Source organism: Chaetodon trifascialis, chromosome 19 (genome assembly GCF_039877785.1).
Source record: "Chaetodon trifascialis isolate fChaTrf1 chromosome 19, fChaTrf1.hap1, whole genome shotgun sequence".
Lineage (NCBI taxonomy): Eukaryota > Metazoa > Chordata > Actinopteri > Chaetodontiformes > Chaetodontidae > Chaetodon > Chaetodon trifascialis.
Genome location: NC_092074.1, coordinates 1,939,372 through 1,964,191, shown reverse-complemented (window position 1 = coordinate 1,964,191; position 24,820 = coordinate 1,939,372). Strand labels below are relative to the sequence as shown.

The 24,820-nt window shown below is 42.1% G+C and overlaps 1 protein-coding gene across 4 annotated transcripts in view; it reads left to right on the top strand.

Moving 5' to 3' along the window:
• The window catches only part of lrfn2b (leucine rich repeat and fibronectin type III domain containing 2b), a 185,973-nt gene that overhangs the window by 112,898 nt on the left and 48,255 nt on the right, over window positions 1–24,820 (top strand). Inside the window, exon 3 of one of the 4 annotated variants that reach the window (XM_070986869.1) lies at window positions 4,389–4,461. The exons of the other annotated variants lie outside the window; for them this stretch is intronic. The gene's annotated coding sequence lies outside the window, so the exon portion shown is untranslated. The remainder of the gene's footprint in view (window positions 1–4,388; window positions 4,462–24,820) is intronic. 4 annotated transcript variants of the gene reach the window in all.

Genomic DNA, 24,820 nt, shown 5'->3' with positions numbered 1-24,820 from the left:
GCTACGCTTCCTCGCCCGTGTTTTACCACTGCACTTGCTAATGCTATGGCTCACTCAACTAATGGAAAGCAAGGGCTCAGCCATGCAGCACGTTAAAACTACTGCTATAGAAATTCAGCGCCAATTAACACCATTTTGCTGCCACCATACAACAAAACGACTAACGTTATGGCCAAATTACGACATTAATGAGCTATAAGTCTAACTCCCCCCTTTTCCTACATGTGCAGGACCATGAGTAACATGAGCAAGCACATGCAGGAGAGATCTGGGGCAAACAGGCCAACCATCGGGGTGGAGCCACAAGCCTGACTTGAAGCCTGAATTTCGAGTACAACCCTTGCGTATCCAAATGTTTACCTATCAGCGCGGTTTTGCATTTCCACAACATCATTAATGGAAGGCACACGCATTGGGTTCACTGGCTACGAAGAAAATAGTTGGTGAACCATGGAGGAGGAGGAAATGGCAGCTTGTTTGGCTGCAGTGTCAGCCAGCACATTTCCACATGTTACAGGATCAGACCCTGATTTATGTGCAGCACATTTGACAATTGCGAGTTGAGATGGGAGCAAGATAGCCTCTAGCAAGTTAGCAACTATAATGTGATGCTGAATAGGCTTTCCTGAGGAGGTTAGAAATCCTCTCATCTTCCACAACTCACCAAAGTCATGTGCAACACCAAATGCATACCTCGAATCAGTGTAGAGTGCAACTTTATCCTTGGCAAGATGGCAAGCTCTAGTAAGAGCCCACAATTCTGCAGCCTGGGCTGAAGTACCATTAGGTAATGCTTGGGCTCCCAACACTTCCCAGTCATTCACCACTGCATAGCCTGCAAGAACTGTGTTATCCGTTTGTCGACAGGCTGAGCCATCAGTGTAGGAGCCATCTCCCTTTTGATGCTTATCATCACCATTTGCATGTTGAAGCATTTGTTTGCCATTTGATGCTTTGCCACCTTGGGAGAAAACTTGATTTCTGTATAAGCCCATTATCTTGCTCATTGTCTCCTTCCAATTGTTTTCACATTTGATTCCAGCATGAGTATCCCATGTTTTAATAAATCTCTGGATAAATTCTGGTAAGGGCTGTTTATTTCTTTGCACACACTGGGCAACTTGTAAAAAATCGATGCAAGATTGTGCACATGCAGTAATTGCGGTTTTAGCATCTTCAGCTAACCAATCATGCAATGTTTTGCTTACAGGCCATAGTCCATCCTGTATTAGGAAACACAAATGACTCTTCATAGTGTCCATTGAACACCGTATGTGAAGGATACTAGCTGCTTCACGTCTGGTACTAGGCAGTTGTAAACAGTGCATACTAATCCTCCAGATTGCCAATTGGATTTGGGGCTTTGTGTACCATGTCCATAATTTCTGATGGGGTCCATGGTTTACACACAGCCATGTCTCTTATCATGATTTTTGGAGCTGTTAATACTGGCTCTGACCCTTTTATTTTTCTGTCTAGGGATCTAGTCACTATTGGGATGCGTTTCATGTGTTTAAGTGGCATGCTGCTCTTTTGTCTTCCACAAACTAACATTGCTCCTTTCTCTGTGTCTTCAGTAAATGCATATGATGACGTTGGTCCCTGTGGATGTGTGGCTGTGAATGGCACCTCCTCCTTGGAGGTGTCTATTTCTAAATCTGAGTCAGTTTGTGTTCTACTCTCACCCTGTGCAGAGCTCTGACCCTGATCTTCTCCCTCTTCTTGCTCAACTCTATGCATTTGACTTGCTGTCTCTGGACTCATTTGGGATACAGCGAAGTCATATAACTTGTGTCACTACTCACATTCACATTGTCACATTGTCACATTGTCTTGGAAGACAATCTGACAAAGTCCAGTTGCGATCGATTGAATGCCCTGAAGCTTACAATGACCTGGATGAATGAGAATATTCACAGGCATCACAGGACTTTTCATTCACTTTCACATTCGTACAGTACCGCTCCATCCCTGCCTTTGCGATCCTATCTCCTGCCACACACTGACAGTCTCTCATGTATCTGTAATCCCATCTTGGATTTCCTTTGCAATCATCCATCATTAACTCAGCCAGTCACAGCTTGAGTTCCTCAAAAGAACCTTCATACAGCCATTCACCCTTTATCCATTCACACGAGTGCAGTGAGAGGCATCGCACAGCGCCATTTTCTCTGTCTTCCTACTCCAGCAGCTGATCTTGGAGAGAACATAGCCTCATGTGAACATGTCTCATTTTGTGAATTATCTTGTATTTGCCTACCAGTGGACTGTTGTCAAATCCTGAATTACCACATTTTGCCCGATTATTCAAGGATTTGTTTCTAGCCTCGGCTGTGGACTGATTATCACCCATTTTACAACTTTCACTTAATTTATCAATGGCATTTTCAAACAACAAACAACAATATGTCAACAAACACTTCTGCAGCATCTAAATCTCCATAAATTTGATTTAGAGTCGTATCAGTGTTACAATTTCTGAAGTTTATCTGGATGAAGCTCTATAAGAACTCTCCGTCTGGTGTCTCTTTTTTTCTTCTGTGGTTCTCAGACACAACAGAATTTTTTTCTCTCTCTCTCTCTTTATACATGTACAGTTACAGATCCACGACATCTCTTGATCACACCGAAGCAAGCATTTCTCAGCCGCCCCAGAACGTCTTCCCATGCATGTAATCTCACTGTGGGTCTTATCTGCCAACAGGGTGCAACCCAGAGTTGCCCCAGAAACCACCGTATTCATAAATCTTTATTCACTGTCACCAACTGACGACTGACATTTTAACATTGTCAATTAAAGGAGCTTCTTCAAAATTTGTAACACTCCTTAGAAATTTAAAACCACATTGAATCCAGTCACATAAGCTCACTTAATCTTTACGATTCAGAACCTTTTAGCACTTTTATTAAACATCTACACATCAAACAATACTCCCAGACAAATTAGCCAGGTATCCGGCTGAACTCACAGTCCAGCTGGTAGTGCCCAGACAATGATTTCTGTCCTTTTAAAGCCTCAGAGGTTCATAGATTATTTCAAATCAAAATGCAGTTTCTTTTTGATCTTGTCAAACACAGACATGGCAAGGCAAAGCAAAGAAATCTTTAAAATGCACTTACCAGTCTTGTTGAGATCCTGTTCGTGACGCCAAAATTGTGGTGGAAATTCTTGTGAACTGAAGGAGGGAGTTCACCAGGAGACTTCAGATGTGTTATGCAAAGTGTTTATTGCAGGCTTGATGCATCAAAGACAAGTTGATGAGCAACACAATGTCCACAAGTGAACCAAGGTAGTGGCACACCAAATTCTGAAAATGTCCCTTCTAATGGGGTGTATTAATACCCCCAGTGTCACATGGTTTCCTTTCTACTCCTTGAACTACTCCCTCTTATGGATATTCTGTACCCACCTTCTACATTTGTGGAACTCTATTGGATAGTTAAAACCAAACAATAGCTCCTACCATACCTATGTATGCCCTGACATCCAACCCTCTCACTGAGAACACTTTTGATCTAATTCCTTTAAAATGTGACCTCGAGCATTCCTCCTTGAATTGGTCTGGTATCTGTCTGTGCAGTTTATCAAAAAGACCTTGGCTACCTATGTAGTAAGAGCAGGGGGAGAGAATTTCTGTCTGCTGTCTGCTAGAATGGCCTCTAAATATTATGCTAATGTGTCTCTGTCTGAGGTCTCTGTATTATCCAACCTTGAGAGCTTTGGGCGCCTAACTGTACACAAGGCCTGTGATAGAAAACAAACCCCCTTGTCAGCCCATTATGCAGAAAGAAAATTCAGTTGAATAATAAAAATATGACTCTATGAGTGGAGGAACATAAACCCATGAAAGGCATCATTTGGCAGCTGATTTGCTGGTTTGGGAAACCAAAAGTAAAATCTGAGGTCAATATGATAACTATGTTATTAAAACTATGGAAAATCCTATCTTCAGCACCACCTAAAATACTCTTCTTAATCTACAGCATCAACTTCCCCATCACAGAAGGAGTAAAGTTCATCTAATCGTTCATCAATAAGTATATAGAGTTTTTACATAAGAGTTTTGTTTGCACTGATGATTGCCAAAGACCTAAAATAGGAACAGCAATCTGAACCCAGCCATACTCATGACCTCACTAGCTTCTACACTAAAAGTTTAAAACTAAGCAATGCAGTGTGAAAAATTTGGACTTACCCAGAATCTGTCTATGCCAAAAGTAGAACAGAGGAGAGCTCTGAGAGCTCTGAGAGCTCTGAGATCAATGTAAGGTGTTAATGAACCTGTGAACAGTAGTTTGCGGAATGTCCTAGTTTGCGTAGCATAGTTTGGAATCTGAAAGGCGTAGACATTGATTGATTTAAGCATGATTTCTCTGTCTACCCACAGGAGCTTTTGATGGTAAGGATGTGTCCAGAGTCTCAGGCACAGCAGAGGTGTGAAGATGGAGTTCTGACCTCAGGTAGTTCTTCCTCCTCATAATACTGACAGTATCCACAGTGAACATTCAACATGCTCTCACTCTAACTAACTCACACATATGGACACTTGGTCAGTTACTTTGTGTCAATTTTTAAGGCACTGGGTACCACTGTAGTGTCATTTTTTAATGTGCATGGTCATCTGACAGATTTCTACAGACAGCCCATTCTCACTCTCAAATGATGCAGTATAAAGAGCAAGAACAGTCTGAATTTGGAGGGGTTGGGGTGGTTGGATGGGTCAAGCACACTTTGAATGAAATGAAATAAAAATGAAAACAGCATTAAACATTTGATTTTAAAAGACTTAACCTGCTCTAAAGTAGACAATATTCTGTCAGAATTTGACTCAGGGACAAGGACCCAAAAGCAAAACTCGAAGCCGGCAGTAAGGTTTAACAAAGGTTTTACTAGGAGAAAACAATCAGACAAAAGGCGCTAGCAATGGAGGATACAAAAAATAACACACAACGCTCTCAAAGGAGGTTACAAAACACAACAAAAAGTGCTTTCTGAAGAGGACCAAAAATATAAACTCAAAGCACACAAATTCAACAAACTTGACCTGAAGATCTCTTGGAGCCTTACGGAACACATGTGATCATGACACAAGACGAACTGACACAAGACAAAGGGAGACAAGGACTATTTATACATGAGGGAGGGGTGAGACCAATCAGGGTCGGAGAGACAACCACAGTGGAGGGAAAATCACACAAAGGGAGGAAGTCAAGTGCCTGAAACGAAAGGGAAAAGTTGAGTACAAAACAAAGTGAATGACAAGACTAGACATCCATCCATCCATTTTCTATGCCGCTTATCCCTTTCGGGGTTGCGGGGGGGCCGGAGCCTATCTCGGCTGTCAACGGGCGGGAGGCGGGGTACACCCTGGACCGGTCGCCAGCCGATCGCAGGGCAAGACTAGACATGAGTGATTAAACTTGATGTGAAAGTGCTCAACAGAATTAACACATTTTACGTGACATGATATATTCAAGTGTAATAAAGGAGACAACACTGCCTGTCTACTGCATTGACATATAGTTGACATTTATTTACTTCACAGTCTAAAGTAGACAAAATTAAAATGAAAATTGAATTTTACAGATATTTTTGCAGAAATAGTTTACAGACATCGAGCTTGGCTGCTGGACTAAGTGATAGACTTAATTACTCACCCTCATTGTGGATGTAACTTAATATGTACAACTTGAAGCTTGCAGGTGCAGATGAAAGTGTGTTGACATTTATGCAAATCTGGTGACATCACAAAAAATATGTCATTGTCTATAGCAGGTGTGAATTAAGTGAACTGACTTTACCAAGAGAAACACATCACAGTGGACGAGACATCCTAACTGAAGACCCGCATTGATGATAGCACTGGACCTGCAATAGACTAACGGTGCTGCTTCTTTGATGGCATTTGAATATTGTCCACTTTAGAACAGGTTAAGTCTTTGAAAATCAAATGTTTAATACTATAATGCTGTTTTCATTTTCAAGCTGTTATTGCATTGGATTGCATTTTTTTTTTTCAAGAAAAGGAGGCAACTAAAATTTGAGAGCCACACTTTCAAGGATGGTGTCAACTTTCTGGCAAGTTTCTGGCAATTCCAGCACTGGTGCCAGTGTTGAGATCTCATAAATCTATTTTCATGTCGTTTTGTTGCAGTGTTACATCATAATTTTGTCCTGACATACAAGTAGTAAATATCTCTAGGAGTTGAAACCATGTTAGATGAAATAAGTTTTGGAATTATAAAAATTATAGGAATAATCAATGATTAAACATTTAGTTTGTTCAAGACAACCCAAGACATTTCAAGTCAGCACCTTCGGTTCTCAGAACTTGTGATTGCCATTATTTATTTATCTATTTATTTATTTATTTATTTATTTATTTATTTATTTATTTATTTATTTATTTATTTATTATGAATGGATGACCAGAAAAAAATAGCCATCAGTTGCAGCCCAATTAGTTTTCAAAACAAAGCAAAGAATATAAATATAACAGCCTTGGGCCATTTAATAGGAAGCATGCCTCGCTTTAAGAGGTGGCTCAAGAAAAATGCTTCCATCAGTTCACCATTAGATAAAATATTTTGAAAAGGAAATGAGCGTTTGTCCAGACAGAAATGTGAGGCTTGAATGAGGAATGTCTATTAGTGTAGGCAATCTGCCGAGAAAAACAACAACCTCTGCAGAACTGCTGAATTTTTCAAGGACCAAATGTGGTGAGAGAAAATGAGGTACAGAGGATTTTTTTCCTCAACAGAGATCAAATAAAAACAAGGAAATGATCAGGAAGCCATTGCACTAAAATATGTTAGTTGAGGAAAAAAAGGTTACATTCTCAGTCTGAAAGCAAACTGGTAGAGGTGTGGCCAGTAACTTTTCAATATCATGATCAGCTCTCACTGAGCTGATATAGAATGGGATCAGAATTTGAGCAAGAGAGCTGGGGCCTCATTTATAACACTTGCTTACGCACAAAACGGATGTGATTTATAAAAATAAACTAAGCGTGAGAATGTGGGCACCGGTATGCCAACTTTGATGCTTGCGTATGAACATTTTGGAGACAGGGGGAACTGGCAGTGCAGATGACGAGGTGGTGAATTGAAGCCAGATTGATCTCATACATTTAATGTTATCACATATCAGACTTATAGACCCGCGTAATCATAAACACCCAAGTCTGCAGTGTTATAGATGTGTTCCTTTAGTGAGCCGTTAGGCCTACTACTGTATGCACAATGTTCATATATCATATTTCCATCTTCAAATGATACAGAGCAGTGGATGGCACTGATGGATTAGTATTAATTGTGACAAGGTGTGTAACAATCATTCAATTTGCTGAGTAAGCATATAAATAGTGCAGTGACACTCATGCGTAATGCTGCACAATGGATGCGCTGGCACTGCTGGAAGATCACGCAAATGGTAGGATCAGGATGGAGAGGAGTTTTAGGGACCACGGAGATTTCCTGGCCCATGATGATGACTGGCTAATAAGCCGATTTAGATTCCCTAGAGCGGTGCTCTTGGAACTATGTGCTGAACTGGGCCCAGTGTTAGATAGACCTGCTGGAACCGCGCCATCCCAAACCAAGGATCGTGGCTATCTTGGTGTCCAGCGGTGTGGGCTCGGGTGCGCCCTTGCCCCCACCAGTAGCAGATGCGCTTCAACGGTGCCATGCCACTTTCTTCTTAGCCTCCACCTTCACATCTGACCACTTCTTTTTAATTTCTGCCACGGATCACTCTGTGGCAGTGGAACTATTCACTGCGGTGACGATGTGCTGCCACTCATTTTTTTTTTTTTTAATTCTTTTTTAAATTTTATTCGTGACACCATTACTGTGACCACCAAACAAAATATCCTTTCTGGCCTCCACCTCACCCACAAGCACCTCGATTTCAGTCTCCAGAAAATTTCTTTTTCTTTTCTCTGCCATGATCGAACGTAAAATGCCATAGATCAGAAGGCATATCTATATGCAAAGACACTCATGAGGTACTTTGCATTGACCATTCATGGTAAAATGTGGGTGTGTCGCGGGCAGGATGTGAGGTGAATCCACCTACGCAATCTTCCAGGTGGAGTGTGATTTATAAAGGGAAAATTGCGTCCAGGTGTGAGTACGCACGGTTTTATAAATCTGAATATTTTTTGGCATACGCCATTTTCAGCTTTTGTGGGTACACACACTTTTAGTATAGATTCTATGCAATGTTTTATAAATGAGGCCCCTGATCTTTAAGCCCACTTGTCCAGAGGCAGCCTGTGTGCACAAAGACAGTGAGGAGGTGGACTCAGGAGTCACTGCAGGACTGATTTGAGACAATGGGACTGGAATGTGTTGTGTGAGCCACATGGGGAGGACATCAACAGCCTGACAGAGTGTATCACAGAGTGCATCAAATTCTGTGAACAGACCATACTGCCAGCCTGGACTGTATGCTGCTTTCCTAACTAAAAGCCCTGGATCACCAGTGACCTGAAAAATCTGCTTAATAGTAAGAAACAAGCTTTCAGGTCAGGGAACAAAAAAGAACTGAGGAGTGTTCAACACAAGCTGATGGAGAAGTTGAAGCAGAGCAGAGATGCCTACAGGAGGAAGCTGGAGGCCAAACTCCAGCAGAACAGAGTTAAGGGTGTGTGGACAGGAATGAAGGGGATCATGGGGCTTAAGGCAAGAGACAGACCAGTAGCCAGCAGCCTTGAGAGGGCCAATGAGCTAAACCATTTTTTCCACAGATTTAGTTCACCGCGAGTGACCTTGCATTCCCCCACCCCATCACACCTCACCACTGTCCACAACGGCCTCTATAACCCTACCTCTGCCCAAGCTTTCTCTCTTCAACCATCAACCTACCCTGGTTATTTTGAACTGGGCCCCCAGGCGCCGCTGTTGGCTGGCAGCCCACTGCTCCTGGTCTGCCATGGAGGAAGGACTTGCTGGGATGGGTTAAAAGCGGAGAAATTAATTTCACTTAAGCATGGCGTGTGCAGCTCCCCTGAAATTCTGCATGTTGTGTTGTGATTAATAAAGGGATGTCTTCTTCTTATCCCTCCCTTGGACTCAACTCCCACATCCCCCACCATCCCCCACAGCACCCCCTCCACTAGCACCATCCCCTACCTGACTGCGGGTCAGGTAAGAAGACAGCTATAGATGCTGCATCTGGACAAGGCCACTGGCCCTGAAAGCATTAGTTTCAGAGTCCTGAGGACTTGTGCCAGCCAGTTGTCCATGAACCTGGGACACCTCTTCAACCTGAGGCTTCAACCTGGCCTCCATGATTACTGTCCCATTGCCCTTACACCACTCATGATGAAGGTGCTGGAGAGGCTGGTCCTGGCCCACCTCCGACCGCAGGTGAAATCATCACTGGAGGACCCTCTACAGTTCGCCAACCAACCCATCTGGGTGTGGACGACGCTATCCTACACCTGGATTGTATCGGCAGCACTGTAAGAATCACTTTCTTTGATTTCTCCACTGCATTTAATACCATCCAGCCACTGCCTGTCAACACGCCCGCAATCTCCTGGATTACTTACTACCTCACAGACAGGCCACAGTTTTTTCGACTGGGCAGTGTTTCTGTCTGTCTAACTCCTCATTGTGCCACCTACAGAAGGTTTCGGACAACTCAGCGGTGGTGGGGTGTGTAAACAATGGATGAGAGGAGGAATATGGAGCAGTGGTGAACAATTTTGTGGAATGGTCTGGTAGAAATCACCTGCTGCTTAATGTGGCCATGACCAAGGAGATGGTGATTGATTTCAGAAGGAGCAGGATGACCACACAACCACTGTGTTTTCTGGGGAAGAATGTCACAGTGGTGGAGAATTCCAAATGACTTGGAAACTAACTAAATTGGAAAACTAACATCAACTCTATTTCCTTAGGAGGCTCAGACCATTCAACGTATGCAGCAAGATGTTGGAGATCTTCTACCAGTCTGTTGTTGCCAGCGCACTCTTCTTTGCTGCAGTGTGCTGGGGGAACAGCATCGGAGCCGGTGACACCAACAGACTGAATCAGGAAGGCGGCTCCATTATTGGCTGCAAATAAGATACCTTTGAGGAAGTGGTGGAGAGGAGGACATTGGACAGACTGTTATCCATCATGGATAACCCTGAACATTCTCTTCACCACCTCATGGACAGACAGCAGAGCTCCTTCTCTAATAGACTGCTCCAGCTCCGCTGTCACAGGGACAGCTTTATATATAATATAATACATATTATATAACTAGATATTTAGGTATACTACTAATATTTTTTGCAATTGCTGTTATTCTTGTTTAAATATTTTGTTATAGCATAGTTTGTTGTAGCATACAGCTACAAGGTGGTAATTCTTTTTTCACCCTGTGATGGATGTTAAGTAAAATATAGCAAAAATGCAGTAAATGAACAAAGCAACACAATAATATGAGTTAATGTTGGAAACCAGGAGCACAGGTAAGCAGACCACTGACAGGACACCAGGAGAAGATGTCTGCCAGACTGCCAACTGGGACCAGGACCTTACATGGCATCAGCTAACCAAGCTGTTGAATAGACATCAGACTCACAAACTGGGGAGATATTAGCCAACTCAGGAGTGGGAGCGACATCCGCCTCACACTCTGGTGGCTGGAAAGTCTGGAACTAGAAAGGCATCAGCCAGGGTGCTGGGTAGCAGAATCTCCATGGCATGGGGCAGTGGAACCTCCAAGGTGCTGGGCAGTGGAGAGGACATGAAGTTGAAGGCAGGAAGCTAGCTAACTCAGGAACAGGACATTGCTCAAGGCTAGGAGGCCAGTGGCTTGCTGTATTTGGAAGAACAGCTGGCAGGTGGCTAGAAGGCCAATTGGCTAGCTGATTCAGGAGCAGGAGATGACATTAGAATAGCAGGCTGAAGTAGCATAATAGCTGGCTGAGAAGCAGAGTGAAGACTAGTTGGCTGAAAACTGGCAGACTGGGAACCTGGGGCTGAGGCTTGAGCTTGTAACTGTGGTAACTTGTGGTGTTAGCAAAGTCCTTGACCCACACAGGTATGGAGTTACTTAGCCAAGGCTTAGAAGACAACGTCTCCCATGCCACATTCCTAGCTGCCTCTCTGTATTTACTACAAAAAGGCTTCCTTCAAATAAAAAAATCTTGAATCACCACATTTTATTAAATAGACTCAGAAACCTGGTGGGCCTCTCTGGTACTGTTTTTAAATGGTTTTACTCCTATCTCACAGACCGTTGTTTCTATGTAAGTTTGGATACATGTTCCTCCGGAACTCGTGAAATGAAATGTGGGGTACCCCAAGGGTCAATTTTAGGTCCAGTACTTTTTAATCTTTACATGCTTCCCCTTGGGGATGTCATCAGGAGACATGGCATCAGTTTCCATAGCTACGCCGATGATACACAGCTTTACATTGCCGTGTCTCCTGACGACATGGGGCCTATTGATAACCTTTTAAACTGTATTTTAGACATTAAGTCATGGATGGCAGAAAACTTCCTACAGCTCAACCAGGATAAAACAGAGGTTTTAGTTATTGGTCCTGAAGGCAAGAGAGAGACACTTTTACCAAAACTACAAGGTTTTACACTATCACAATCTGTTAAGAACCTGGGCGTCATTTTAGACTCTGAGCTTAGTTTTATTCCTCATATTAAAAATATAACAAAGAATGGTTTTTATCATCTTAAAAATATAGCCAGAGTCCGCCGGTTTCTCTCTCAGGCTAACACGGAGGTGCTGATGCATGCTTTTATCTCCTGCCGTCTAGATTATTGTAATGCCCTGCTCTCTGGTCTTCCCAAAAAGACTATCTATAACTTACAATTACTACAGAACTCAGCCGCACGTGTGCTGACGAGGACGAGAGGGCGGGAGCACATTACACCGGTTTTAGAATCGCTGCATTGGCTCCCCGTGTGTTTCAGGATCGACTTTAAGGTGCTTTTATTAGTTTTTAAGTGTCTTAACGGTCTTGGGCCATCTTATTTATCTGACCTGTTTTTATCATACCAGCCCTCGCGGATCCTGAGGTCCTCTGGCACCGGCCTTTTGATTGTTCCAAGGGTTCGGACCAAAGCCCACGAGGAAGCAGCATTCAGCCATTATGGTCCGAAGCTTTGGAACAGCCTGCCAGAGTGCATCAGGACTGCAGAGACTGTTGATATTTTTAAAAGAAGGCTCAAGACTCACCTTTTTAGTTTCAACTTTCAATTGATTTCTTATACTCTTTTAACTCAGACATGTTTTATCCCAGTACTTTGTCTTTTAGCTCTTAGGTCCTTTTATTTTATTCAATTTTAGGTTTTAGGTCCTTTATTCTATTGTCTTTTAGGTTCTAGGTCATTTAATTCTATTGTCTTTTAGGTTTTAGCTCCAGTGCTTCCTCATGGGGGGCCTCCGCACTGGGAGGGGTGTCTGGTCTGCCCGCCGGGGCGTCGTCCTGGGGACCCCTCGGGCCCAGAGGACTGGGGGGCTCTGCACTGCGTGTGGAGTCCACCCCGGTTTGTCTGGGTTGGGGGTCTCCGTTGTGGCGGCGCTCCCTGTGGCCACGGCCGGTGATCCTTTGCAGTGCGGATGAGCTCCCCGTAGGTGGTTTACTTTTCCTTTTTCCTCTCATGATGCCTCAGTGCCCTGCCATTTTCGTTGGGGTGGGTGTGTGTGGGTATGTGTATGTGTGTGGTTGTGTGCGGGTGGGTGTGTACATGACGTATGTCTGCCGGTGTGTTGGGAGGGGTAGTTGCTTTTATATTGCTATGTTATGTTTTTATCTTTTGTCAAGCACCTTGTGCTGCATTTTTATGTATGAAAGGAGCTATAGAAATAAAGTTTGATTGATTGATTGATTGAATATCCTTGATGCACAAGAGATCAGAACATAGCTGTGTGGGGTCTGGAAAGCACCCCCCTCACTAAGGTGAAAAATACATCGAACATTGTTGTCAATTGAGAAACAATGGTCTACGAATGCAGGAAGTTTATTTTTCTTGTTTGGTGCTTTTATTTTGACTAACCTCTCTCTCTTTGAGGTCAACTTCTGGTGGTGTGTTTTCGTGGAGTGCACACATGAGAATTAGGGCTGGGGGTATCAATCTAAATATCGATAGTATCGATACCAAGGTTCCTATTGGTATTGGATCGCTACTAGCATCGTCTACAAATTTCCCAGCGGGGCAACTGTTGCGGTGAAGGCTAAGATGACCCGTTCAATGAGAAAAATAATAATAAATAACAGTCAGATAGCTAACTGTATAGTGTTACATTGTATTGTTTACTTTGGTTTTCCTGTTCAACCACTAGATGGCAACACCAGACATGAATTGTACATACTGTACAGTATTTTTGTATAGCTATATCAAGTTAAATGTCTCAAATACAATAAATTAGGTTCCACAATAAAACACTTCCACCGTGGTCGTGAACAGATATATTGTCACTGGTTTGCGTATGAAATCACTGTTAGCACAGTCTACAATTTATAGGCACCATGGATGCCATAGCAATAATCAAGTCAAATTATACTATCATCAAAACTTTCCAGAACATTTTCAGTATATACAGTATTTGGCTGGCAATAGGCAATCAATACAACTATTTACAATTCAACATTTGGAGAGTACAACATAACACAACTCACCATTTAATAACACACTCACTCATCACTTACTGAAATTTTGATTGCCTCTCTTTCAAGCAGGCAAAGTGATCAATTACCCTCTCATTGAAATCAGGCATGTTCCTGACAAGTTCCCACTCCATGGAAAGCATGGCCAATGTTGCAGTTGCTAGCCATGTCGCTCTTGCAGTCTCCTGAGTCCCAATGCGTGCGCACTGTGAGTATCTTTTTTCTTTTTTTTTTTTCTTTTCTTTTTGTGCGCTGTGCATATTGTCCGAGCACGCATCAGTATGACAAAATCACGTTGGGGCAAGCCCTCCCGGGCCCCATAGAAATTAATTGTAGGGTCCAAGGGAGCGGGGCGTCTGGTTGGAAAGTGATACTTTGGCTGCTGATTGGACAATAATATTAAGACTTAGTAAAATAAACTCTTTTTTCTCTTTTTTTTTGGTGTGGCTTAAGGAGGGCGGTGCACTACGCTCCCTTTGGGCCAGCCGCCCCTGCTGCAGCTGATTGGGAAACTGCTACATGTGATGTGTGCAAGAAAGTAATTTGCCACTGTGGTAACACCGCAAATTTGCACAAACACATTAAAGCACCTCACCCTCGGGAGAACTCCAAGCTACCAAAAAAGTTAAGGAAGGAGGAGGAGGAGGAGGGGGGAGATCCCCAAACACACACAAGACCCCTTCCAGGGGCCTGGACAGACAGAGGTCTCTGGAAGAGGCTTTTCATCCAAAAAATCAGGAGTATCCAGGTAAACTCCAGCATTAAGTTATGTTTTTCACAGTGTAATTGGTGATCAGAGAGGCCATTTCAGCAGACTGAATAAACTATTATCATATGTTCAGCCAGTTTTTTCCACAGTTAGTGGAACTCAAAAATATACACTTATATAAAGATATATACCTCAAACCTGAAATATGAATATGGCTGAATGTAATAACCCTTTGTGTTAACTGTTGAAAAACAAATTAGTATCCCTATTTAGGCTACATGCAGATTACAGTTACAGATTTAATTATCTTAATCATTTTGTTATTTCACCTAGATAACTCACGAGCCATGGATATTACAAGGACCATTGCCGAGATGATAGTGAAGGACCTACTGTACAACCCATCTCTGTGGTTGAACAGGAGGGTTTTAAGAGTCTAGTGACACTTGATCCCAGCCACAGGATTCCAAGTAGGAAATATCTTTGTCCTGTGTTTTATCATAATCATAATCAACCAACTAAATGCGAAATCACAAAATTATTCAATGATCATGTTATTTCAAGTAAAAAGTATCGGTATTGGCAATACAAGCCCTGAATTTACTTGGTATCGGATCACTACTAAAATTCGCAGTGTCGCCCACCCCAGTACAGTCCACATAGGGAGGCCATCACACTGTACAATAGCAACTTAAACAGATAATCCACCAACCTCACAAACCCCAATATTTTACATATTATCTGCACTACTACAATATTGCATACGGGCTACTGTTTACATTTACTTATCATCTGAAACTGCACAGATTTTTTGCTGTAAATACTTGTTTATATTCTCAGTTAAATTGTTTTTTGTTGTCTTATTCTAATATTATATAATATGTACTATACATTATAATACAAATTATAGAACTATATATTTACTTATATTTGGTTCAGGGGTGGCGCCAGAGAAATTTGATTGCATGTGCTATGTGTGTGCTCCAACATTGACTGGGGGTGCTCCTAGAGATACAGTATGTGCACAAGCACACACATAAACAGTAGTAACTACACAACGTTAATATAGTTTTGCAAGTATTCCAGAACTGTAATATTATGCCACTGTCTGACATTCACTTAATTCAAAAGCCAAAGGTTATGCACAGATCGAGAAACAGTGGGATTTCAATTACATTATTTTTTTTATTGAAACGCAATCTCTCGTGTGTCTCCCCCGGTGTCTCCTTCCGGTGTCACACCTAAACAGGTCTGTGTGACACGATTACTATTGACACACTAATTAGGTAACTATCTCAAATCAGAACTGCATGAAAGTGGAAACATCCATATGTACTTATCAAACAATGTTTAAAACCATTGTGCCATGAGAGACAAAAACATCAAAATGCAAACACAATAGATAACATACTTGCAAAAAGCATATCAAAACAGCAACCCATCACCATCGGAAATTAAAAAAACACTCCCCTTGTGCCCTTTTAATGGTATATTGAATTGAATTGAATTGAATTGAATTGAATTGAATTGAATTGAATTGAATATTGATAGCCAAAAGTCCAAGGTTACTGCTATGAGCATCTCTGCTACTGCTCCTCAGATAGGTTTTCAAACAGCAGAGACAGGAGAAAGATCGTTCGCAGGAAGAAGATGTAATGTCAGGGATATACAGAGGAGTTTGTACAAGTCCATAAATGCGTCCTTGTATGGTGCCGTGAGTGTTCAAAGTTCCAAAGTTGTGTTAACAGAGTGTCCCTCTTGTGATTTTCTTTCGAGAAGACGTCGGGCTTGATGCAACTCTGCATTTAAGTTATCCTAAGCAATGTCATAATTCTGTGCCATAGTCAATAAGCACCTCTGATCTCAAAAAGATCTGTGCTTTGGGTTTAGAGCTGAGACCCCTGACAGCAGATGATAAAAAAGCACATGAGATAAAATGTCATAAAAATATACTTTGTTTAATGATTTTTTATTGGATTTCATGGGGGTGCTATGGGGGTGCTATGTTACCACTAGGGGGAGCTGAAGCACCGGCAAGCCCCTCCTTGGCGCCGCCTATGATTTAGTTCAATTTTTAACAAACTGCTGTTATTCCTGTTTATATTTTTTGTTACTTTTTTCAACAATTGTTATATATTCTGTGATAGTCTGTATGTTTAATTGCTACTGCAACAAAATAATTCCCCAAATTGGGATCAATAAAGAAGCAATCTAAAGTCAGCCTACTGAAACTAGGGTTGTCCCAATCCGATCACGTGATCAGAAATCGGGGCCGATCGCGTGACTGCAGACTTGATCGGATCGGACGTTATGTCCCGATCAGGTATCAGGTAAATAATATATATACATATGTATATTTATTGTTATTTTTCTCACATTTACAATACATGGGCTAGTGATTAAGGATAAATGAGAATAAAATAGTATTTATTAACTACCAACGTTTACAGGCCGGGTCTGTGTCTGTGACAGACGCGACTGAACAGCGCATGATCTGAAATGATACTTTGTATCACGTAACATAACGTTAAGCAATCATCTCACTTCCCTCCACTGATTAGGCCTAATATAACAGCTGCGGCCGACCGAGCTGCAGGTTCTGTGGCCAAAGCCGGTTACCTTGGCAACGCATCACAACGAGAGATATTAAATCGTCCACTCAGCCGCTTCTTGTGAAAAACTTACGATTTTAATGGAAAAAAACAACATTAACGTATTAATAATTGATTTAATATTTATTTCTTTCTTAAGTGACCATGGTATAAGTGGATAATGCCCTTCAAGGTGTCCATCATCAGAAATGAAAGCGAAGTCCATTCATCCGTGTGGGACGCTTCACGTTGGATGGTTCACACCTCTGTGTCGTCCATTCATTTCTAATAATGGACACCTCGTCGGGCATTATCCCTTACTTAATGTTGCGCTATTCCTAATGTGAAGAAAATTTTATTTTATTTCTGTGTTCTGTTCTGACTTGAGACTGTAATTCAAGCTACCTCAGAAGTTTACAATACACTGCACCTACAACCTAAAAGACAATAGAATAAAAGACCTGAAACCTTAAATTGAATAAAATAAAAGGACCTAAAAACTAAAAGACAATGTGCTAGGGTAAAACATGTTTGAATTAAAAGAGTATAAGAAATCAATTAAAAGCCAAACTAAAAAGGGGACCTTTGAGCCTCCTCTAAAAAAAATCAATGGTCTCTGCAGTCCTGATGCACTCTGGCAGGCTGTTCCAAAGCTTCGGACCATAATGGCTGAATGCCGCCTCCCCGTGGGCTTTGGTCCGAACCCCTGGAACAATCAAAAGGCCTGTGTCAGAGGACCTCAGGAGTACGCGAGGGCTGATATGATAAGAACAGGTCAGATAAATAAGATGGCCCAAGACCGTTAAGACACTTAAAAACTAATAAAAGCACCTTAAAGTCGATCCTGAAGCACACGGGGAGCCAATGCAGCGATTCTAAAACCGGTTTAATGTGCTCCCGCCCTCTGGTCCTTGTCAGCACACGTGCGGCTGAGTTCTGGAGTAATTGTAAGTTATGGATAGTCTATTTGGGAAGACCAGAGAGCAGGGCATTACAATAATCTAGACGGCAGGAGATAAAAGCATGCATCAGCACCTCCGTGTTAGCCTGAGAGAGAACTCTTTGCTACATTTTTAATATGAGGAATAAAACTAAGCTCAGAGTCAAAAATGAGGCCCAGGTTCTTAACAGATTGTGAGGGTGTAAAACCTTGTAGTTTTGGTAAAAGTGTCTCTCTCTTGCCTTCAGGACCAATAACTAAAACCTCTGTTTTATCCTGGTTGAGCTGTAGGAAGTTTTCTGCAATCCATGACTTAATGTCTAAAATACAGTTTAAAAGGGTATGAATATACATGTTAATATAAGAGCCATTGGTTAAAAAAAAATTAATGCATAAATAAATAAAAATAAGGGACATCCTGGATCTTATTCTTTGCTCTTAGTTCGTTTCATAATGTCTTGTAGAAGTATCGGATCGGGACTCAGTATCGGCAGATACTCAAAATCAAATGACTAGGGGGCAAAAAATGTGATCGAGACATCCCTAACTGAAACTGCTCTGCTTAAGGTTTCCAATGATACTTCAATGCATGCCATTGCAGGGGAATATTCATTTCTATTGCTGCTTGACCTGAGTGCAACTTTCGACAATGCAAATTGTTCTATTGTCCTCGGTCGACTTGAGCAATGGGACAGGTATAACAGGTTCTGCCAATGGGACAGGTATAACAGGTTCTGCCCTGGACTGGACTTTCTATTTGTCACAGAAATTTTTCTGTGGCCATTGAGTGTTATGTCTCCTCATCTGCTCAGCTGACGTGTGGTGTAACCCAGGGTTTTTGTTCCTATTTACTGTTATGTGGACAATGCTATTGTTTAATTGCTTCACTTGTTTCCAGTGTTAATCCAGTAAAATCCCCTGATGACCTTGAACTCAAACCGGAAGTGAGGCTGTCAGAAAAAATAAACATCTGAACTGGCAGAAATGTATTCATGCAGTGTCCAAGCTGAGACAGGGAACGAGTGGGAGAGCAGCGTGATAAATGCTTGCTGTACTGGAGGAGGCATTCAGACAAGAACAAACACTCACTTTCCCACAACACCTCTATCTCTGCCTTTTTTCTCTTTTTCTCTCATACAAGTGCATAGACCATCATGGGGTGTTTGAGACACTGCTTCTATAGACAAGGCAAAAATGTAGTTGCAATGGTGTTAAAAGGACATACGCCTTTGCAGTGTCCAATGGCAAATTCAGTTACAGAGTTAAGAAAATGGTTGAGGGGAGAAGGAGGAGGAACATGGCAACACTCAAGGAGGTTACTTTTTGTTAATCTGACATCATGGCAAAAAGCGACAGTGACACAATCTTGGATGGCATGTAAGCTAAAACATGGAGTTCTATAAAGATGATTGACTAGTGAAGAGAGGCTAAAACAGGGCTGATAATTTTGTTGTCTAGTATATGTTAAAAGTAGCTTTGTTTTGTACTAGCTGCATGTGTGAGGTTTTTTTTTGGGGGGGGGGGGGGTTGCTTATTTTGTGGCTCAGCTCTGAATATAGTGAATTACAAAATCCATCCAGTACTTTATTTCTGGGGCCAGATCAAATGATGTTTAATGTTGCACTCAGAAGGAGTGGGAGAGGAAGGTAGCTCCAACAAAGCGGGTTTGAGGCAAGGCATGTGTTGTTGTGGCAGGAAGACACTGAAACTCAAAAGCATACTTAAGTGGCAGTCCAAAAACAGTTTGCATTAACAACTCAGGAGGAGAGGAGACTCACAATGAACTTACAAAGACACTGGCAGGGATTCAGGACAATCTGGCAACAGGTAGGAGAGAGCTCTCTTTTATTCAGTGCTTAGTCAGCATCAAGTGCATCACGTGAGCACCTGACAAGGTGGAGCTGGCTGGGTGTAGGCAAACACCCAGCTAGAAAGACAGGCGAGAACAGACAGGCAACAATAACGCTGGGGTAAAGGAAAAAATAACACACTGGGAGAAAACTGGGGGGTATTCCAGAAAGCGGGTTATGTGAAAACTCAGAGTAAGTTAAGCCTGAGATGAGGGAAACTCTGAGTTTTCCGTTCCAGAAAGAGGAGTAACTGAAACTCTGAGTCAGTCACCATGGTAACAGACTCTGTGACCATAACCTGCTCACTGGCAGGTTTATAGGTTTCTATAAGAAACCCTGAGTTTCTACCTGTCTCCTCCCACATGAAGAAAGCTGGTAGACATAGATGGCCCGTTCATTCCCAATCCGATTGATATCGAAGCCCAACTGATTCGTAACACTTTACATCGCGAGATAATCTTCTGACCCAGATTAGATGTCCTGTCATTTCCAGAGGAATATCTGTTCGAACGCTACCGCTTTTCCTCAGACGGTATAATTTATCTGGATAACATTCTCCGGCCATACATTACCAACCTCACACACTGCGGGCGTGTGCTCACATCATGACAAATTTAATGCATAGCGCTACATTTTTTTGCAAGCAGTAGTTTTTTGTATGACACTGGGGATGCAGAGCGCTTCTGAAAGGCAACAGTGTGTAGAGCTGTGAGGAAAGTGGCCCTCGCACTGAAACGCCTGTTACCAATGATGGTAGTTTTCCCCGGACACAAACCTCTTAGAAACATCAAAGAGGAATTCCACAGGATTGCAGGTAACTGATGTAAAAATCATATATTCTATTATTTTAAATTATGATATACATTCTGCTGCGACCTCAGAGTGGGTTCAGTAGCTTAATTAGCTATCATTTTGCGGCTCCCACATGTGAGAGGATGCATAGATGGGACACAAATTCCCATTACAGCGCCTGCAGAAAACGAAGGGGACTATTTGAATGGAAAATCCTTTTACAGCATCAATGTCCAGGTTTATGACCTGCCATCTTTAAAATGATGTACATACGTGAAAATGTATGCATTACAATACACTGTAACTCATGTCATTCTCTGCACTGTGAAGATCATATGTGATGCAGCCTACATCATTACAAATGTAGAAGCCAAGTGGCCTGGCTCTGTACATGACTCCCGGATCTGCCGGGAGTGTAGTCTGAGCAACAGATTTGCACGCAGTAAGGAAGCTAAAACTTTGTACAAATGTTCTTTGTCCCCCTTTTTAATGCACTCACATATGTCTTCTATAATTACAGGAGAGTTTGATGGCTACCTACTGGGGGATCGAGGCTATCCATGCCAGCCCACTCTGTTGACCCCTTACCCTGACCCTGAGCCGGGGCCCCAACAACGTTTTAATGTGGCCCACTGCAGGACTAGAGCCCAGGTTGAGATGGCCATAGTCATACTCAAATCCAGGTTCCAGTGCCTGCGTAAGCTCAGGGTCACCCCAGAGAGGGCATGTGACATCACTGTGGCATGTGTTGTTCTCCATAATATTGCAACTATTAGAGGAGAGCAACACCCTGCCATACAAATGAATGACCCTGAGGATGACCATCCCATCCACCCTGCAGACATGCAGGATGGAAGGGCTGTAAGGGACCTAATCAGCAGAATTAGAATTTTGCAGAATTTTGATTAAAACAGTCAAATAATGACAAATTCACATGTGTTTTTTCCTAAAAGTACAAAAGCAGCAGTTAGGATTTATAATATAGTTCCATCCATTAACATATTTCACCTTTGAAGTGCACCCACCTCAACTGGCATTCCAGTAATAGAATTTCAACGTCTGTTTTTCCAATCTGGCGATCCAAATAGACCATTTCCTTTTCACTTTTCTCTATATGCTTGATGAGGTGGACTCTATATAACTGGAAAACATATGGACGACATTTAAAGCCTACAGTTCTACATACAGATTTAACATGGTATTGACCAAAAATCTCACTGTGTCAAGCTGCGATGTGGAAGTTGATGGACGCTCCTCCTGGTGATGCCCAGCCATGTTCTGTTGAAGGACAAGAATGTGGTAGTTGTTTGTCCATTATCTATGCTCATCACTTCAGTGTACATGTCCAACTCATAATTCCACTCATGAATGTAAAGGAATGTGAATGGGTAGAGCACTGCTAGTAGCTATACATAATATTAAGACACACTTCAGTAGGCCTCTCTGGATCTCTCCCTGTGGCAGCAGACAGCGTTTCATCATCATCATCATCATCATCATCATCATCATCATCATCATCATCATCATCATCATCCTGTGATACAGGAAAAGATACTGTTTCAGAATATTTTGAACTACCATTTGAAGCTAGATCTGAGTATGGAGTACTTCCAGCTGCAAGGTGTTCAATTGTTTCCGTACTAGGAGGCTGAACGAGGCAGATGACTCCATCCACAACTGTTGGGGTGGAGATTTCATATAGTTTCATATATAAGAAGTGTTATATATGTTTTATTTTTTTAAAAAGACACAAATGTATACTTGCATCTGATGTAGGCACTTGTGTCCTGGGGGGTGACAGGCTCAGATGAGCTTCCCCCGGGGATGCCTTCAGCCACCGGTCGGTCACGGTTTTGACTGAGGGCCAGCTCCTCAGCCTCTGTCAGAGGTGGTGGAGGTGGGCCTCCACCCGTTTTTTGGGCCTCTGCCTTCTTTCTGTTGGCTGAGCAGAACTCAAATGTTTTTTTTTTTAGATTAGTATTTTATTGAGTGTTCGTGGACACATCGTGACATTTTTAATGACTTCAATAGGTATAAAATAAAAATGTGTAGATATTGTATCAAGTGTTAATGTACAAAGTGGGATATTAAGTGAGATGACGTGTTAAAACAACATTTTGTTAGGGCTTTAAATTACTACTTGAAGTAGCCACTGATTTACTTTGTTTAATAGCCTAAGTCAAGTAAGAAAAAGAAAAAGAAATTAAAATCAAAGTGAGGTACAATCATAGCCTAGCAAAATATGCCTTACCTTTTTGAATGATGTTTTTATATTTCATTTTCAGCTGCTTCCAAGTCCGTTTCTCCCCTGTTGGATTGCACCTAAATGAAAATTTGATTTTATTCCTATTCTCATTCATAACTGTATTCTACGATCTTAAGTACGGTTAAATGTTAAGTCAGTGGAATACACTTAAACTTACGCGTTGACTCGGGAAGCAATTTTTCCCATGCCGTTTCTCTCCTTCGCTGCTGCAGCGGTATTACATTTACGCCGAAATATGTGGTCATACTCCGCATAGGCCTGCAATAACACCTCCAACTCCAGCGGGGTAAAATAACTTGATCTTTTTTTGTTAGTTGTCATGGTGACTCGTGGTATCGGGGCTCCATTGATGATGGCTTTTTATAGCGGTTGTGCACGTGCACAACTTAAGGTTAACATACTCAGAGTTGATTGAACTACAGATGCAGCAGCCTCGAAATTCCCCTCCCAGCCAGAGGCCATCCAGCTCCCAGCCGGCTCGCAGCCGGCTGCCAGCCAGCTACCAGTCCCCCCCCTCCTCTTGGGGGTGTGCCCAGAATCCACTATAAACACGCCTCTTCATTCAATTGCAGGGTGTCACCAGGAGATGGCGTGTCCCTCACAGGAACACATCTCAAGGGCAAAGATTTTTACTCCACTACATTCATCTGCTTTAGTAGGCTTATTTGTAGTTAGGCAGTCACAGTTATTCAACTATTTTACGTTGATTATTTAAATCAACTTAGAAAAATATTTCTCGCACAAAGTCTTAAAAAAGTCATAAATGTGTGTTTCCATCAGCCTGTTTTAATGCATATTTTCGATTTGCAAACAGGAAATTCCTAAGTTTTTCTCTTACAATATACTGTATGATTTTTTTGTGATTGTTGCGATCAAAAAAAACAAACTCATGTAAAAAAGTTGTATATAATCACTTTCTATATGATAATAAGCATACTTCACATTACAGAAACAGTCGAGAAGCATCAGCTCAAAATTACGAAATCATGTGGCGGAGATTTGGCGCCCTCTTTCAGCCCTTGCTGCATGTCATCTTCCCTCTCCTGAACCACTTTTATGGCTGCTCCTCAGCTGTCCTATACACTAAAGGCCAAAAAGCCCAAAACATAACTTCGAAAAAAAAAAAAAGTTACAAAATCATTCCTGAGTCATAAAAGTGATGTAGCTTTACAAAACAGCCTGTGACTCCAAGAATAAACAGGCTCCATCTGTTTACATAGAGTTTGCTTTTGATAATTATCAACAAAAATGATGACCTAATTTTACTTTACATGCGCTGGAACAGAGACAGAGCTGCAGGAGCAGAGCGCGTCATCTGGAGATTCCAGGGCTCGCCTATGTTTTCCGCAACAGGCGCGCGGCTTTCGGCAAAAATAGACCAGGAAGCGGCCAGTAGACAGTCATATTAGTATTGGCTGAATATGCGCTAATTTTTGCAATGGCAAGATTTCCTGGTCGGACTGATAATATACATTTTGATGCATGAGGGAGGTGGGAAAGTTGGCTTATCCATAAATGTAATTAAGTGTAATGGAAACATTCAGTGAAGTCTATAAAGTAGCCAGCGACACAATATTAATATCTGTGGCACAAATTGATTTTTAATTACTGGAGGTAGGCGCTCCCCTCAGCCCTCCACCTATTTTACTGGCCATAGCTAGTCTGTGGGACAGTGGGGGCTGGGAGCCTGTTTGGCTGGCGACCATCCATTGAGTTAGAGCAAAGGATACACTGTAATGCAAATAATGACTTTTCAGCCAACAACGCGGCCGGCTCGACACTACACATGCCTGACAGAGTGACAGACAGGAGAACATCATGACGCCCGTGGTGATGATGCGCGATGTGTCAGTGAAACTACAGGTTTACGGGAGTTAATCGCTTCAAATGCACAAATGCAGTGAAGTTCACAAACCACCAACAGTTTATAGAATAGAATGGACTGTCTATCAGTAGCCATTAGAGCAGCTCTCTAATAATTAAAATAGATGTCACACTGTGCGGAAGAGCTTAATAAGTTAACAAGAGATTTGGCCACGACAG